This window comes from Camelus dromedarius, chromosome 18 (assembly GCF_036321535.1).
Source record: "Camelus dromedarius isolate mCamDro1 chromosome 18, mCamDro1.pat, whole genome shotgun sequence".
NCBI lineage: Eukaryota > Metazoa > Chordata > Mammalia > Artiodactyla > Camelidae > Camelus > Camelus dromedarius.
Genome location: NC_087453.1, coordinates 11,677,485 through 11,695,469, shown reverse-complemented (window position 1 = coordinate 11,695,469; position 17,985 = coordinate 11,677,485). Strand labels below are relative to the sequence as shown.

Here is a 17,985-nt window from a genome sequence, read left to right as displayed (position 1 = left end):
CCCGCCTCACCAGACAGATGCAAGGATGTAGCCGTAAGGTCCAGGCTCTGGAGTACAATTGCCTGGGTTCAAATAACATTCCACCACCGACAGGCTGTGAGCCTTTGGGTAAGCTGCTTGATCTCTCTGTGCCTCAGTTTCCTCCTCTGTAAAGTGGGAGTGAACATAAGCGCACTCACCACATGGAGTTGTGATGATTAAATGACACAATCAACAGAAAGAACATAGAGCAGCAGCTGGCACAAGTAAGCTCTCGGTCACAGGGAGAAATCTTAGCCCTGGACTTGGCATCTAAATAGTAACGAGTCCTTGCTGAATGCCAGGCATCATCTTAATCCTCAAAGCAGTTCTATGAGGTAGGTGACATTACTGTACCATTTTATTCATGAGGAACCTCAGAGTTATTCAGAAGTCCAATGACTTGCCAGAGGTCACATAGAGATCAGAGGATGGACCTGGATTTGAGCCCTGCAGATTCTCAAAGGCGCTCCTTTATTCTTAATAAAGGCTCCATGAAAATGAGCTATTAGAGTGTCTATTTTATGTGTGAACGTTCTTTAAAAGCAGAGGAGATGTTAGTTATTTGTGTCCCAGCGGAGTTGGCCTTAAATGAGCGCTAGAGGCTGAGGGTAAAGGCTGGGTGAGGGCGGGGTTGGGGGTGGAGGGACGAGGGACCGATCAGCTCGGCTCGCGTTTCTCTCCAGCAGGGGGCGCGCGCTGCCTCCATCATGCCTCCCGGACGGGAACCAGGTCGCTGGGCTGGTGGCCTGTGCAGCAGCCCATCCAGGAAAGGCCGACCTTGGGGACCACAAGGAGGGGCAGCAGCAAGAGACAGTGTTAGCCTGTGCAAAGCCAGGGGCATGCCAAGAGGCGCTTACCTCTCTGCGGTTTCCAAATCGGGCTGTTGAGCTGCATCTGGCAGAACTTCCCAAAAGGTGCAGATGCTTCAGCCCATGTAGCTCCTTTCCTTCCTTCTGGGTGAGGGGCCGGGGATCTGAAACTTTGAAAACTTTTAAGAAATACTGTGTGGGAGTGAAAAAATCAACAAACTGGAGCTATAGATATTAACATAGATAATGCTCAAAAATGTAATGTTGCGTGACAAAGCAAGTTGCCAAATGCACATAATTTAATCTCTCTCTCTGGGCGGGCGGGGGTTGGGGGTGGGAGCGGAGTCCAAGGCAAGAATACCAACTAAGGCCAAGCCTCCATCTGCATCCCACACCATCCCCCGTTTTGTGTGTGGGCGCTCTAGCCCAGGTTCAGCTCCATTTAGTCCTCATCCCACCCCTCCCCAACAGTCGGCTCTTGTCCACCTCTCTGGGCTAGGGGTGCACACTTAGGTAGATGGTCCACCCTTAGCGGGCTGGACCCTGAAAAGAGTCCTGCATAGGAGGTGGAGGCAGACTCGGTGCTTTTTGGGCTGGATGTTCTGGGGTCACAGGTACCCTGGGTGTGATCTCAAAGAGGCTGACAGGCGTGCACATTTCCTAGAATCCTTGCCCTGTGAAGGGCGGCACAGACAGAGAAAGGCCAGAGGGAGACCCATCTAAAGCCAGACTTGCCCGGATCTAAGAGCCATACTATAGGTTAGCACTATTTGTATAAAGGACAGACATGCAAAACACTATAGTGTTTATTGACAGATAAGGAAATTATAAAAGACTTTTTAAATGCATGGGAATAAAAACATGTATATTGGATATCACCAAATTTAGAATGGTGTTCTCTCTAGGGAGGGAGGAGGGGAGTGAGATCACGGAAGGATGCACAGGGATCTTCAAATTGTGACTCACGTTAAATTACTTAACCAGGATGGCAGGAACCTGAGTTTATTTCATTATTATTTATATTTTTCCTATGCCTGAACTATTTCATCATAGAAAAATTAATCTTAAAAAGGACTGTATGCAAAAAGTAGTCTATGTTCATGGTTAAAAAAAATTCAGTAAGTACAAGAGATATGAAGTTCAGGTAAAAATCACTCTTCCTGTCCCTCAGTATCAGTGTGACTTCTTAGAGGTGACCACTGTTATTGGGTCCTTGTGTACCATCCAGAAATGTCTTTTAAGAATCTGTATATACTGAAAGGGAGGGTATAGCTCAGTGGTAGAGTGTGTGCCTATCATGCTTGAGGTCCTGGGTTCAATCTCCAGTGCCTCCATTAAAAACAAATAATTAAACCTAATGACCTCCTTCCCCAAAATAAAAAAAATGAAAAAAGAAGAACCTGTAAACACTGGATGTATAATACTCACTGTTGGAGACATTGCTTCCCCACCCCCACGCCAAGACACACAATATTTCTTGTCTTGGACTGTTTTCCATAAGAACATATAAATACACAACATTGTAAACTCAGTTTTGAAAAAAGAACGTATAAATATGTATCATTTTTTTTAATGACTGGATAGGATTCCACTTTATGAATGTACCCTATTTAATCAGTTCCCTACTAATGGGCGCTTAGGTTCATTGTGATGATAAGCATTTTTGAACCTGTATATTTGCTTGAGTTGCAAGAATAGTACAATGGAGAGCAGGGAGGGTACAGTTCAGTGGTAGAGTTAGTGCCTAGCATGCATGAGGTCCTGAGTTCAATCCCCACCACCTCCATTGAATAAATAAATAAAATAACGTAATTACCCCCCCAAAAAAGATAACTGATTAAAAAAAAGCCAAAAGAATAGTACAATGAACACTTGTGTAAGTATATTTATAAGAAAAAAATCCTAGCAGTGACATTGTTGGGTCAAAAGTTATGTCTATTAAAATTATTTCCAAATTACATTCCCCTAAGTTCACACCTATCTGCATTCTGAGTAATGACATATGAGGCTGTCTGTTGCTCCATGCCCTCGCCAACACCAGACTGTTTATCTTTGTCTTATTGATTTGTAGGCACTCTTTGTATGTAGGGAAATGGATTCTTTGCCCTTTGTGTTGCAAACTTTTTCCCAGTGGAGTATTTGGTAGTTTTTTTTTTTCTTAGTGGACCTTAAAAAATTGTATTCTTATTTATTTATCTTTATTGAAGTAAAATTCACATGATATAAAATTAATCATTTTAAAGCTTACAATACTAACAATTAGTTAGTATTTAGTACATTCATAATGCTGTGCAACCACCACCTCTATCTCACTGCAAAACATTTTTTTATCACCTCAAAAGAAAACCTCATGTTCATTAAGCAGTCTATCTCCATTCTCCCCTCCCATAAAGGCCATTTTGGTTTTTGGCTATTTATTTTTTGGTAGCAAAATTAATTAATCTTTTTCTTTATTTGGGGGGGAGGTAATTAGGTTTATTTATTTATATATTTTATTATTATTATTATTTTTTAATGGAGGTACTGGGGATTAAACCCAGGACCTCATGCATGCTAAGCACGTGCTCTACCACTGAGCTACCCCCTAGCCCGGTTAATCTTTTTTATAACAGCTTTGAGATTTTGTATTGTGCGTAGAAATGCTTTCCCCACTCTAAGATTATTAAAAGCAAATCATTTAAAAATTACTACTAACAGTTAGTGAAATCTGAGAACCTGGGAACCATGATTCTAGATCACCATCAACAGTGTGAGTTCCCCGAGAACAAGGGTCTCCTGCTGCCCCCAGCTCCAGCACCGAGCACAGAGTTAGGGGATCAGTAGTCAGAGAATGTTCATGAAAGGCAATTCCTACCTCAAGATTATAAACAGAAAACGTCTCACATTCTCTTGTAGTTCTTTTAGGGCGTTTTTTTTTTTTCTCAGTTACAATTTTAATCCATCTGGAATTTATTTTGGAGATTGGAAGGAGGTAGAGATACAGCTTTATTTTCTCCCAAGTGACTAGCCAGTTGAACCAACACCATATTGAATAGGCTGTCCTCCTCCACAAATTTAAAATGCCACCTTTAGCATATACTAAATTCCCACACATATTCTGCTCTATTTCTGGACTCCCTATCCTGTCCCGGTGACCTCTCTGTCTGGGATTCTGCAGTTTTTAAGGCTTCCCACGTGGTTTTGGTGCAGCCCAGCTGCAGCCAGTGCTTAACTGTGATGAGACATGTTTTCGGATTCTTACTCAAATGAATGAAAAAGGTGTCATAAAGTTAAACGTCATTTGATGGGCCCCATCTTTTATTTTGAGATTGTCTTTACAAAAACTTTTTCTTTACAATTTTTAAATAAATGAATGCCAATATTAAAGTGTCATTCTAACTTATTTAAGTACATTTTAAAGGAGCTTATTGGAGAAATACAAATCAAAACTACAATGAGGTATCAACTCGCACCAGTCAGAATGGCCACCATCAAAAAAGTCTACAAATAATAAATGCTGGAGAGGATGTGGAGAAAAAGGAACCCTTCTACACTGTTGGTGGGGATGTGAACTGGTACAGACACTATGGAGAACAGTATGGGGTTTCCTTAAAAAACTAAAAATAGAGTTATATAATCCGGCAATCCCACTCCTTGGCATATATCTGGAGAAAACTATAATTCGAAAAGATACATGCACCCCAGTGTTCATAGCAGCAATATTCACAATAGCCAAGACATTGAAGTAACCTAAATGTCCATTGGCAGATGATTGGATAAAGATATTGTGGTATATATACACAATGGAATATCACTTAGTCATAAAAAGAATGAAATAATGCCATTGGCAGCAACATGGATGGACCTAAAGATGATCATACTAAGTAAATCAGAGAAAGACAAATATCACATGATATTGCTTATATGTGAACTGAAAAAAATGATACAAAGGGACTTATTTACAAAACAGAAATAGTCTCACAGACATAGAAAACAAATTTATGATTACCAAAGGGGAAGCGGGGGGAGGGGGCATAAGTTAGGCGTTTGGGATTAACAGATACAAACTACTACATAGAAAAAAGATAACCAAAAAAGTACCTACTATAGCACAGAGAAGTCTGCTCAATATCTTGTAATAACCTACAATAGAAAAGAATCAGAAAAAAATGTATATATGTATAACTGAATCACTTTGCTGCATACCTGAAACTAACACAAACTTGTACATCAACTATACATCAATTCAAAAAATAAAGTTTAACTTACATAGAGAAACATGCACAAATCTTAAGCATACAGCCTGATGAATTTTCTTTAAGTGAACACACCAGTGTTAATGTCCTAGAGCTGCTGTAATAAATTACCAGAAACTTAGTGGCTTAAAACAACAGAAATTTATTCTCTTAGTTTTGGAGGCCAGAAGTCTGACATCATGGTGTTGGCAAGGCTGCACTTGACTCTGAAGGCTCTAGGGGAGAATCCTTCCTTGCCTCCTCCACCTTCTGGTAGTTCTAGGAGTTACCTGGCTTGTGATAGTGTCACTCAATCTCTCTGCCTCCATCTTCACATGGTCTTCTTCCCTGTGTCTCTGGTTCTCAAACTTCCCTCGGCCTTTCTCTTCTAAGGACACAAGACATTGGATGTAGGGCCGGCTCTAATCCAGAATGATCTCATTTCAAAATCTTTCATTTAATTAATCTGGAAAGACCCTTTTTCCAAATAAGGTCACATCCACACATTCCAGGTGGACGTATCATTTTTGGAGAGGGGATTGCAGGGGTTGGGGAACAATTAAGTCCGCTGCACCATCATGTAACCAACATCTCACATCATGAGCTAGAGTCTCAGCACAGCCCCACAGGACCCCTCATGCTTTGCCCCAGCAGTGAAGTAACCACTGTCTTGACTTATTTTTCCCCCAATTTTTTATTTTGAAAAATTCTCAAACCTTCAAAAAAGTTACAAGAATAATACAATGAGCACTCCTATAAGCATCAGCTAGACCCACTCGTTGTTAACACATTCACACATCTGCTTTCTGTCTGTCTGTCTCTCTCTCTACAAATATATATATCTATATAATACTTTGTAACTTTTTTATTTTTATTTTTTATTGAAGTATAGTTGATTCACAATGTATTAGTTTCTTGTGTACAGCATAGTGATTCACTTATATATGGGGAAGGGGAATATAGACATATACACACATACTCTTTTTCATATTCTTTTTCATTATAGGTTACTACAAGCCATTTAATATAGTTCCTTGTGTTATACAGTGGGACTTTGTTATTTATCTGTTCTGTACATAGTAGTTTGTATCTGCCAATCCCAAACTCCCAATTTATCCCTCCTTCCCGCCTTCCCTCGCAAGTAACCATAAGTTTGTTTTCTATGCCTGTGAGTCTCTTTCTGTTTTGCAAATAAGTTTGTGTCATTTTTAAAAGATTCTACATATAAGTGATATCATATGTTATTTGTCTTTCTCTAACTTACTTCACGTAGTATGATCGCCCATCCATGTTGCTGCCAATGACAATATTTCATTCTCTTTTATGGCTGAGTAGTATTCCATTGTATATATGTGTGTGTGTATATATATATATATATATATATATATATACACACACACCAGATTTTCTTTATCTATTCATCTGTCGATGGACATTTAGGTTACTATATAATACTTTTTTTTCCTGAACCACATAGGAGTTAGTTGCAGACATCCTAAATCCTCCACCCCTAATCTGCAAAGAACTAGGGCAGTCTCCTACATAACCACTTTCAATCTGCAGTCTGTATTCAAATCTTTCCAGTTGTCCCACCAGTATCCCTTAATGTGGGTTTCTTAAATTGAGAACCCAATCAAAAATTTCATATCACTCTTAGTGTCCATGTTCTTTTCTTTTTTAATCATTGTTATTGCTTTTAAAATTTTCTGGCAAAACAAAGAGTTGGCAGCCTCATGTCAATTCCCAAATACTCTGAAAATTGTACTGGTCCTAGGAGTCGCTCTAGACCAGCAGCACAATTCCAGAGAACTTTTGTGATGATGCTGATGATCTATGACATTCAGGATGGTCACCACGAGCCACGTGTGGCTTCTGAACACTAGAAGTGTGGCTAGTGAGACTGCAGAATGGAATTTTAAATTTTAGTTAATTTTAATTAAAACAACCATATGGACCCTGCGGCCACCAGGTCACATGGCCCAGGTCTAGACCAAAGTTCAGGCGGAGCTTGGGTCTGAGTTCTCTTGTCCTCAGCCCATCTCTGCATGGGGGCTGAGTGATGGGAGGAGGGAGAGGGAAAGATGAGAGCTCTGAAGTCTAACACGGCCCGTCAGCCTACGTCTCTCCTTCCTCAGGCTCCACACCTATGTATTGAGCACCTACTGTGTGATAAGTTCTGAGAATAAGGGATGAATGGTCTCTGATGAGGCTTTGTCAGAGTGGATCATAAATATCTCTGCATGTATTTGTCTTACGCATCAGTTTGCCACCCCCTGAGGTCAGGGGCTTGGCTGGTTACCTGACACTTAGAAGGAGCCTAGTAAGAGTTTGCTGAATGATTGAATGAAGCTGTGTAGGAGGGGTAGAGTCTTCCAGATTGCAATTAAGAGTTCAGGACAGGACGGGCGGGAGAGATGGTGCTGTTTATCAACAAGAGGCTGGTTCAACTCAGGAGACCGGACTTCCTGTCTAGGTGCTGGCTCTGACTCGCTCTGCATTCTTGGCAAAGCTCTTCCCTCCTCTGGACCTCAGTTTTCCCAGCAGTAAAAAGAAGTGGCTGCGCTAGCCCAGGGTTCAGGGGCCCTCTCAGGGTCAGGGTCAGCAGGGATGGGGAGCCACACAGCACTTTCTCTTGATCCATTTTTTTGTGCTGAGGTGCCCTTGAGATTTAGTTTCTTAAAAGAGTTCTGGGCCTTTAAAAGTTAGGAGACTCCTGAGCCCGAGGCAGCACACAGAGTTTGTGAGGTCACAGGGAGGATAGCCTGAGTGGGGTTTTGGGGAAACTCCCTGGCTCTCCTCTAGGGCCCCAGGTCTGCTCTGGGCCTGCACCTGCCGGGAGGCAAGCTTGCTGGGAACTTCCCTCTGAGATGATGATCCGAATAATCCCTGCAAGGAATGGGGTGTGGTTTGGGAAATGAGCCTTGAATCTTGGGGCAAGGTGAAAGGGAAGTGTGCTTCTCACCCACACAGAGACTAAAGGACTGGAGCCTCAGGATGTGCGTAACTTGCTTCGTCCACCCATGGGTGACTCAGGCTGAAACTTGATGCTGTCAAAGGCACTCACTCTGTCTAGGCCTCCTTGGAGAGTATCTAGAGAGCTGGTACTTGCCTTCCATTTGCCCTTCAGGAGAATGCTGCTGCACTGGGGCCCGGACTGGAAGTTGTCAAAGCTGCAAAGCCCTGCTCCTTTTCCATGTGGCAAACTCCTATTCACTCCTCAAAACCCAGCTCTGGTGTGGTTCCTGATGAAGATTTCCCTGACCGCTCACCTCTCCCTCATAGGGTTAATCACCCCTTTTTCCAATATGCAGACACTGGAGCCAGATTGCCTGGGTTTGAATAACTGCCATTTAATTGCTGTGACACCTCAGGGAAATTCTTTAACTTTTCTGTGTCTCTATTTCTTCATCTGTGAAATGGGAAAAAAATCACCCTCCTCATTGTGTAGTTGTAGGATTAAATAAATTAATACATATATATACCTAGCACCATGCCTGACACATAGTGTGAGATCAAAAAAAAGCTGACCACTATTATTATTATTTTTCTATATTTAAGAAATACCTGCAAAGACAGTGAACACAACAGATAAGGGTCCTGCCCTCAAAATGATCTCAGCCTGTGGGCAGAGATAGATAAATAAACAGGAAATTCACTCTGAATTTTGAAAAATGCCGCAATAAGGGAAGTGGTGGGTTGAGGGGAATCATGGGAGCATGGAAAAGCCCCCCTTCCCAGATTGGGTGGTCAGCAGCATTTTTCTGGAAGTGACATCTCAGCTGAAATCTGAAGGATGAATAAGATTTAGCCAGACACAGAGGGGAGGGCAGAGAGGGGAGACATGGGAAGGGTTTGTGATGGGGCGGAGGTGTGTGTGTTGGGGGGTGGGGGAAAAGGAATGCTCAAAGGCCCAGAGGCCAGAGCATGGGGATGGAGGAATGGGGGACAGAGTGGGTGGTTTGGGCCCATGGCCTGTACACCGGTTACTGAATGCATGCCTTTGTGTTCTGTCTTCCTCCTGGTTTGTGAACTCCTACAGGACAAAGCTCCCATCTCCGTTCCTTCCATCTGCCCGATGCCCAGCACCCAGCCTGGCACTCGGCAGGGCCTCAACGAATGTTTGCCAAATGGAAATGAGAGATGAGAACCTTGCCTTTCCCATCAGGGAGCCATCTCTGGCAACTTTTTCACTTGTTTATACTTGCGAGTTAGAAATTCTTAATAGCCTTGCAGAGTCAAGTTCATTTGTGTGTTCGGAATTGTCATCTGCTGTGTATCCCAGACTCCTGTGAGTTGGATGGCTGTGTTAGGACAAAGTCAAGTTTCTGACCCAATGAGGTGACCACAGGTCCCATTCCTATGAGTCCCTCTCTGGACACCTTTTGTGTCTGTAAACCATCATGCTTCAGTGTGTGTTCAGGTTCCCTGGGGTCTGTGCAGGTGATGCAGATTCTGATTCAGCTGGTCTGGGGCCTGGCCCAAGACTCTGCATTTCTAACAAGCTCCTAGGTGATGCCAATGCTATAGGTCCACAAATTATACTGTGAATAGCAAGATGCTAGACCACATTGCCATGGCCTTCACTGCAATGGCGATTGAAAGAGCAGGTTGGAGCCAGGTTCTGAGGGGCCTTGGATGCCAGGCTAAGGAGTTCAGTCTATATTCTGGAGACGCTAGGGAGCTATGGAAGTTTTCTGAGCATAGTCAGGGAGAGCTGATCAATGAGATGAATCTGGAGTGTCAGGGCTGGATCCAAGAGGGGCTGAGCTATTGTACTACCAGGAGAGAAGTGGTAGCTGAAGCTGGAGCAGTGGCAGTACAATGCAGAGGATGGAGATTGTCACGGGGTGAACCGTGGTCCCTCCCACCCTGCCCCAACTCCCCCTCCCCCCACTGCTGCAAATTCATATGTTGAAGTTCTAACCCACAGTATCTCAGATTGTGACTGTCTTTGGAGACAGTCTTTAAAGAGGTAATTAAGTTAAATCAAGGTCATTAGGGCACATACGAATGCAGTTGGACTGGTGTCCTTACAAGAAGAAATTAGGACACACAGATGCACAGAGGGAAGGCCATGTGAAGACACGGGGAGAAGATGGCCCATCTATAGGCCAAGGAGAGAGGTCTCAGAAGAAACCAACGCTGCCAACACCTTGATCTTGAACTTCCAGCCTCCAGGACTGTGAGAATGTAAATTTCTGTTGTTTAAGCTCCCCCCACCCTGACCCCAGTCTATGGTACTTTGTAATGGCAGCCCTAGCCGACTAATATGGAGGGGATGGGTTTAAGAGGATTATACAGGTTGTCAACTGCTTGGATGACATGGGAGTGGGAGGGCGGCACCATAGGATTACGTTCAGATGGCTTGGAAATTGGGAAGCTCACGGAGGAGAGAGTGCCATGAATAGAAGCAGGAGGGGGAGCCTAGAGGGAGGAGCAGGGCTGGAGAGGAGTGGATTTGGACCGTGTTGCACTAGAATAGGCTTTTGGAAATGAGGCTGGCGGTGCTTGCAATCAAAGCCAGACACTCAGGAGGTTGAAGAGAAGGAAGAGAATGGTCCTTGTGTCAGTTGGGGCCCTTGGCTGCAAGCAATCAAAACTGGTTCGGACTAACTTAAACAGAAAGGAAGGTATCAAAAAGGTTTCTGAAGGCTCCCAGCAGTAATGTGAGGCCAGACTAGGAAAATGAGCTGGAGGGAAGGGCAGCTGATCGGCTGTGAGCAGGGACAGTCTTTGGGAACTCTCAGGGCTGCTGGGCATACACTGCCACCTGTACCCATTAGCAGATTCCTTCCCAGCCTCAGAAGGGGCCTCAGAAAGATATTTCATTACTGGGAAACCAAATAAAGACACGAGTCCCATTACCCTGTAATAAGCTTAGTACTCCCATTATGAAGATGAGGAAACTGAGGCCCAGGAGGGAATGTCATTTATCCACAGGTCATACAGTTCAAACCTACGTCTGTCAGATTCCACACACACATCCTTCCACGGCACCAGCCCTCACCTGGCAGGCTCATCCTGGGGCCCATGGTTGGAGCTGGAAGAGCCTGAGGTGGTCTCCAAGCCAGGCCCCTTCTGAGGCTGAGAAGGACTCTCATCCACCCCTCTGGAAGGTGGGGCTCCCTCACCCCTCTGCTGGTGCTCTCTCACTTTTCCCACTGGAGAAATCCTACATGGCCTCTCATCAGGGGCAGGGCTGGAACTGCGGGTTCCAGACCTCAGGAGGCTTCTAGCGCTGTCCTCTCTGCCAGCTGCATCCACGCGGAGCCCACGCCATCTTCCCTTCATCCCAACACCCTGGCTTCAGGTGTATCAAAGTCCCAGCGCAGCGTGAGGTTCGAACACATCTCAGCGGGCTTTGTGAATACATTAGTTTTACTTTCCTCCAACATGCCACTGGGGTGGGGGGGCGGGGGAAGGAGGGGGGCACTGGAGCTCAGTATGCAAATATATGCAAATTGCATTTAAATGAGGGTGTTCCAGGATTAATGGGAAGGAAAGGCAACCAGCAGGTCTGGGGCTCTGCAGCAGAGCAGCCAGAAAAAAAAAAAAAAAAAAAAACCGGCTCTCCTGGGAGGGTGTCTTGGGCTATGTTTCAGAGTGTGTTCTTTGAAGCAATGTCTCCGCAGCACAGGGGAAGGAAGAGCTGCAGAAATTGGTTCTGGATACTTCCTGGCAAAATGTTCTCAATTGCTTCAGCTATGTGGGGGGTGGGCTGGGGGAGGCGGGTGTGGAATCTCTGAGCCTCTCTCAGTTACCACAGCCTGCGGGAGTCACTGATTTCTAAACCAGGGGAGCTTGCTAACATCCAATTCCGGGCCCCACTGATTACTGAATCAGAGTCTCTTGAGAATCTGGGTGTTTTTTTTTTTTAAGGTCCCCGGCCTTGGGAAATACCGACACAAACCAGGGTCTCTTAATCTGGAGTCTTTTACAGGTTTCTGGGGCCAGGTATAGCATTGCTCTCATCCCTAGCTCCATATGAGAGTCATGGAGGCTTTAAAAAAATCCCAGTGCTCAGGCTGCACGCCAGACCAATTAAGCCAGACTCTCTGGGGGTGAAACCCGAGCCTCACTAGTCAAAAGAAAATCCCAGGAGACTCCAGTGTGCGGCCAAATTTGAGAAGCATTGCTGAACAGGTATTCTCATAAGACATTTGTTATACCTGTGTTCTCTTTGAGGCTAAATTTAGCTCCAGGCCCTCCACCGGTAGTACAAGGAGCTTCTAGGAAGGGGACTGTAGTCACGGCTGATGTTCAGCTGGGAAGCACCAGTTGTTAAAACATTGAAATATTTCCCTACCCATTGTTAACAGGTGTTGCTTCGAATCTTCCAAGTGCACCACAGCTCCTTTCTCCAGATCCCTAGGACAGTAGATCCAGGAATTACAAGGTCAATAATGGTCAGCTCCCCCTCCCCAAGGGGCCTCCTGGAGTTCCTTGGATGGAATCACTTCTGACGTGTGTGGTGTGTGTGTGTGTGTGTGAGTGTGAGAGAGAGAGAGAGAGGTCCTGGTTGTTGTTAAGTATTTGAACATCAGTCCTAGTTATAATACTGCAGTGAGGAGTATCAGCTTTATAGTCAAAGAGGCCTAGATTTTCACCTAATTTTGGTACTAGCTGTGTGACATTGGGCAAGTGGCTTCACCTCTGTAAGCCTCAATTTTCTCATCTGCATATAAGGTCAAAGCCCTCCCTCTCAGTGCTGGGATGAAGCTCAACTAAAGCAGAAATCTCAAACTGGATATGCCCAGCCAATTTGTTAAAACAGAGATTGCTGGACCCCTGGCAGAGGGGCTGATTCAGTACTTCTCGGGGGTTGGGGGGCAGGTGAGGGTCTTCCTGTCTAACCGGTTCCCAGGTGCTGTTGATGCTCCTGCAGAAATAGAAGATGCCTGAGAAAGTGTACCTTGCCTCGAGTAGGGGTGCAACCCAGGTTTGTAAAAGGGGCAAAGAGGCTGCCAGTTGCCCTGTGTGCTGTGTGGACGTCTCTCTCCTGCCCTGTTTCCCAGGGTTCTCGATTTATCAGGCCAGCACTGCCGAGTGACCACTGAATTTTTAACTTGGGGTTTCTTGAGGGTTAGGGCCTCCACCTGCCCCCCATGGTGAAGAGGATCAGATTTAGACCTTTGGAGGTGGCAATCACTGAGAATGTTTGCCTTTCCCCATAAGTCATTAAAGTAAAACAACACTAAACCAAAAATGACTATATAAGGAAGTCTACCGAAGATCTGACTTTTCCCATGCTGGCTACTTGGAGGATTTCTTTTTTTCAAATATCAAAAACAATCTTTGTGGCAGGAAGGGATGAATAAGTGGAGGGCAGGGAATTTTTAGGGCAGTGAAACAACTCTATGATAGCACAATGATGGATGCGTGTCATCCATCACACATTTGACCAAACCCATAGCATGTGCACCACTAAGAGTGAACCAGAAACTATGAATTTGGGGTGACTGTGATGGTCTAATGAAGTTTCATCGATTGTGACAGATGTACCATTCTGGTGGGGGGAAGTTAGTAACAGGTGAGGCTGTGCATGTACGGGGGTAAATCTCTGTACTTCCCCCTCAATTTTGCTGTGAACCTTAACCTGCTCCAAAAAAATAAAGCCTTAATTTAAAAAATACAACCTTTCAAATGTGTATTTGGGGGCTATACCTGCTTTGCTGGGACCCAAAGCGTAGTCTTACTTGCCAGTGGGCAATCCGATGCCTGGGGAGCTGGAGCCAGGTGCATCCTCTTTCTCCCCCGAATTGGTACACCTCTCCGTCCACAGCGCCGTCTCTTCTTGTGCACATGAACTTCTCACCTTAATGGAAACTCCACTTGTCGTTTCTCTGTCTTTTCCAGCTACCTTGATCTTTTATTCACCCCACCTCCATTTTTTTCCCTATGGAGACCAGTTAAATGCCCCACACCTGTTTTCTCTGTCGGTTCCTGGCTTTAACCCCCTCCAGCCTGACTTCTGGGCATCCCCCACCCTCCGGACTGCTTCCCCCACTGACTTCCTTCTTGCCAGACCCAGTGACCTGATCTTAGCACGAGATTTGGAGTCAGAAGGCCTAGGCAGGAGCTCTGTCACTCACCAGCTGTGTGCCAGTGAGCAACCTGAAGCACTTCTCTGGGCCTTGGGTCTGTCACCTTGAAAATGGTTTACAATCTGCAATAAAGTGCACCACGCTCCTGCCACCCCCACATTAACTATTAGAACGATCGCAGACCGAGGTGGCTGGAGCACATGCGCAATGTGATGGCAAGAACAGGGTGCTGCTGTCAGGTGTGGGCTGGGTCCCAGGTCTGCCCCTTGCTAACTGTGTGGGCAACTCCCTAAGCCTCCCAGATTCCTCACCTGTAAAATGGGCTTATGAATCTTATTTGTAAAGTTAACTGAGATCATGAGTCCTAACTTGTAAAGGTGAGAGCATTAGAGTAACAGAATCATAATAGCTAATATCCCCCCATGCATACCTACTATGTGCTAAAAACTTGCAATGTCTAATCCCATTTAATCCTTCCATAACATGTTGAAGTAAGGACTATTCTCTTCCTCATTTTACAAATGGGGAAATGGAGGCAGAGAGAGGCAGAGTGACTTGCTTAAGGTCACACAGCCAGGAGTAGGAGCTGAAACTTGAACTTAAACTCTGATTCCAAATTCTATACTCTAGGACTTCCTATAGAAGGAGCTCAATACAGATGGGTGGCTGGCATGACAGTATTATTATGGGGCCTCTGCAGTTAGTGTGGGAGTTGCTGACACCCTGGGGCTAGGAAAGTAGGTGTGTTTGTGTGTGTGAGGGGGGACACGCTTGAATGATGCTCTCCCCTCGGGCAATGTCTTGCAGTGCACACAGTTTCCTGCTTCACATCCCAGACACCAATGTCTTCCTCACATCCTGCCAGGGCCTCTCAGGCCTGGCTGCCCCTCCCCTCTTGGGCAGGTTTGGGAGAAACAGGCTTGGAGTTCCCCCATCCTAGACACAGGGAGAGAATTTTCATCTCGTGAGGCTGACCCCAATCTGGGGCCTGGAGTTACTAATAGCAGCCTGCAGGGCTGTGTCATCCAACTGATGACTCAGAGCTTGAAGATCAGCCCCCTCCCCGTCCTGTTGGGGCCTCCACCTGGGTAAGGGGCTTAGTGTCCAAGCTCTGACTCTGGACAGCGTTAGGGGGTGCCCACCTGGGGGTGTATCCTGCTCTCCCAGTGCCTTGGCTAAACTCTGTTGTGGTATTGAAAGGAGGGGCTGGGGGAAGTGGGGAAGGGATGTGGTGACAAAACCACTTCCTGCCCTGGGCTGTGTTGAAAGCCAAGCTCCCCCTAGTTCCCCTTGAGGGGGACTGGGGAGCCAAGAGGTAAAGGAGGAAGTTGGGAGGGGGTGAGGAAAGGAGGGTTCTTGCTTGGACTGACTCCAGGAATCAAGCTCTGGGTTTCCTAGCGGGGTGCTCTCTCTCTGCTCCCCACTTGGTAAAATCAGCCAGCGAGCCCAGAGGCAGTCATAATTAGAGAAGCAGCAAGCACTTATTACCATGTGCCAGGCACTCTGTTAACTCAGTTGGTTCTGGCAGCTGCATGAGGTAAACACCATTATTGCCCCCATTTTACAGATGGGGAACCCGAAGCACTGAGTTCTGTCATTTACTCAGATCACACAGTAAGTTGGTGCCAGAGCTCCTTTTTTTTTTTCTCAGCTAATCTCCACAGTACAGGCTGTTAGCTACCACTCCTTTTTGCCCCCCAACCCCACACATACTCTGTCCCTGGCTTGCTCTGTGACCTCAGAGAGGTAAATTCCCTGCCCTGGGCCTCAGTTTCCTCATCTGCATGGTAATTAGACTAGATAAATACACCTCCCTCTTATGCTGATTGTCTCTCCAGTGCTTAATTACTCATTCAATTTCTCCCCAACTAGATTTCAGCTCCGTGAGCACAGGGACAAAGCCTATCTTGGCCATTACTGTATTCCTAATTCTGGCCCATAAAAACTCAACAAATATTTCTCGAGTAAATGATCTTTAAAGGTTTGAGGGCCATGATCAATGGTTTGAGTATATGATAAAAGCTTTGGACTCTTTACATAGAAAAATCAACATATATCAACAGTCCTCAGCTGGGAGCAATTTTGGCGCTCCCACCCACCCAGGGAAAATTTGGTAATGTTTGGCAACATTTCTGGTTGTCATAACTGGCAGGAGGAGGTGCTGCTGGCATGGGGTAGAGGCTGGGGAGTCTACCAAACATCCTTGAGGATAAGCTCCTCAAGCAAAGAATTATTCTGTCCCAAATATCAATTGGGTTAAATTTGAGAAATGTGACATAAATACATAGATATGGCATTTTGTACAATTGATGGCCTGTTGAGGGTGGTTCAGATGAAGATCCCCTGGACTGGGGAGTCTCTTTGCTTCCATCTCTAAAATCATATTTTTCTATGACCCCAAACTCTGAAGCTTGGAATATAGTTCCCCTGGGTCCCCTGTCCTAACCTCTGATTCCCCAAAGACATGAGCCTCCTCTCGGATTTTCAGTGGGTGCAGAGGATTAGGGAGGAAGGGTCCTGGTTTTAAGCACCCCCCATCCCATTCCCATCCATCCCCTCCAACCCCTGGACATCTCAGTTCCCTGTAAATGGTAATAAAGATGAAAAACTTCAGAACCAGGCAGCCCTAGACCTGAGTTCTGATTCTGTGTAATTCACTCACTGTTAATAGCCAAGTTCCTCAACTACTCTGAACCTCAGTTTCCTCCTCTGAAAATGGGAGGGGTACTCATTAAACATACCTCACAGAGTTGTGGTGATGAAATGAGATGCTTACAGGGAACTTATCACAATACTCAACACAGTGAATCTCAAAAAGTGCATTATTATTCTGGTTCAGAGGTAAAGTGACTTGTCCAGGGTCGCATAGCAGGGAGATGGCAGAGCTGGGTGCTTCAGTTTTCCTGTAAAGGAAGTTACCTGTCTCCATCTCCCAGACTTATTTATTAGATAAGCACACAAAGTGCCTGGCATATAGTAAGCTCTTTAAACACAGCTTGTTGCATGTTGCTGTTGTCCTTCCCAAATAATGCTTTGAAGAAGGCAAGTACAGATCCTGCCTTACACTGGCAGGCTGGGAAGAAGGGAGGGAGGGAGGATCCTGGTTATTGGCATAGTGGTGGTGATAACTGGGGCTGGAGTTGTGCTGAGTGGAGAAGTGAAAGGGCTCCTGGAGATCACCACCCACCACCCCTGAGTTTGCAGTTGAAGAGTCAGAGGGGAAGGCATTTACTCTAGGTCACACAGCTGATTAGAGTCCAAGACCCCAGTCTCCTGACTCCAAGTCAGAATCACGGTCTTGGCTCAGGTAATTAAAAGCCGTCTCCTTCATACTTGCCACATACACTATACTAAGTATTTTATGTGTTTGATCTCATTTTATCCTCACATCAACTTAGGGACAAAGGGCCTCTTTTTACAGCTGAGGAAACAGAATGGTGACAACATTTGCCCAAAGCACTGAAGGAAGCCATGTCTGCTGGCCTCCAGATGTCATGAACTCCCCCCTTTACTATCCTGAAGGATTCAGAGAGGGGGTTGCCCCTGTGGAATTTCCCAGTTCCTGTCTAGCAGAGCCCACTCCTTCTGCCCCCAGGTGGAGCAGGGAGAGGAAGCTGAGTCAAGGAAGGATTTCAGGGAGAAGAGAAGACAGAGCCTGGGAGTGTGGGGAGGGGCCCACAGAGGGGATCTGACCAAGAAAGGGGATCATTAGGTTCAGAAAGAGGCCTCAGGGAATCTTCCAACTCTTTCCCTTAGGCTGACCACTTGGGGTCTTCAGATGGAAGGCTTGGGAGTCCTCCAGCCTTGTCTTCCTCCCTCCCTTTCATACAGTTCTCACAAGCTCTGCAGTTTGCAAAACCCAGTCCTTCCCCTATGGGTCTGTGGTTTCCTGTGGGT

The 17,985-nt window shown here is 45.6% G+C and overlaps 1 non-coding gene across 1 annotated transcript; it reads left to right on the top strand.

Annotated features, from left to right (window-relative positions):
* The first annotated feature begins 2,091 nt into the window (after positions 1-2,091).
* On the top strand, positions 2,092-2,164 carry TRNAD-AUC (transfer RNA aspartic acid (anticodon AUC)). Its single transcript has one exon. It is a non-coding gene; the product is annotated as a tRNA-Asp (tRNA).
* Positions 2,165-17,985: the final 15,821 nt, after the last annotated feature.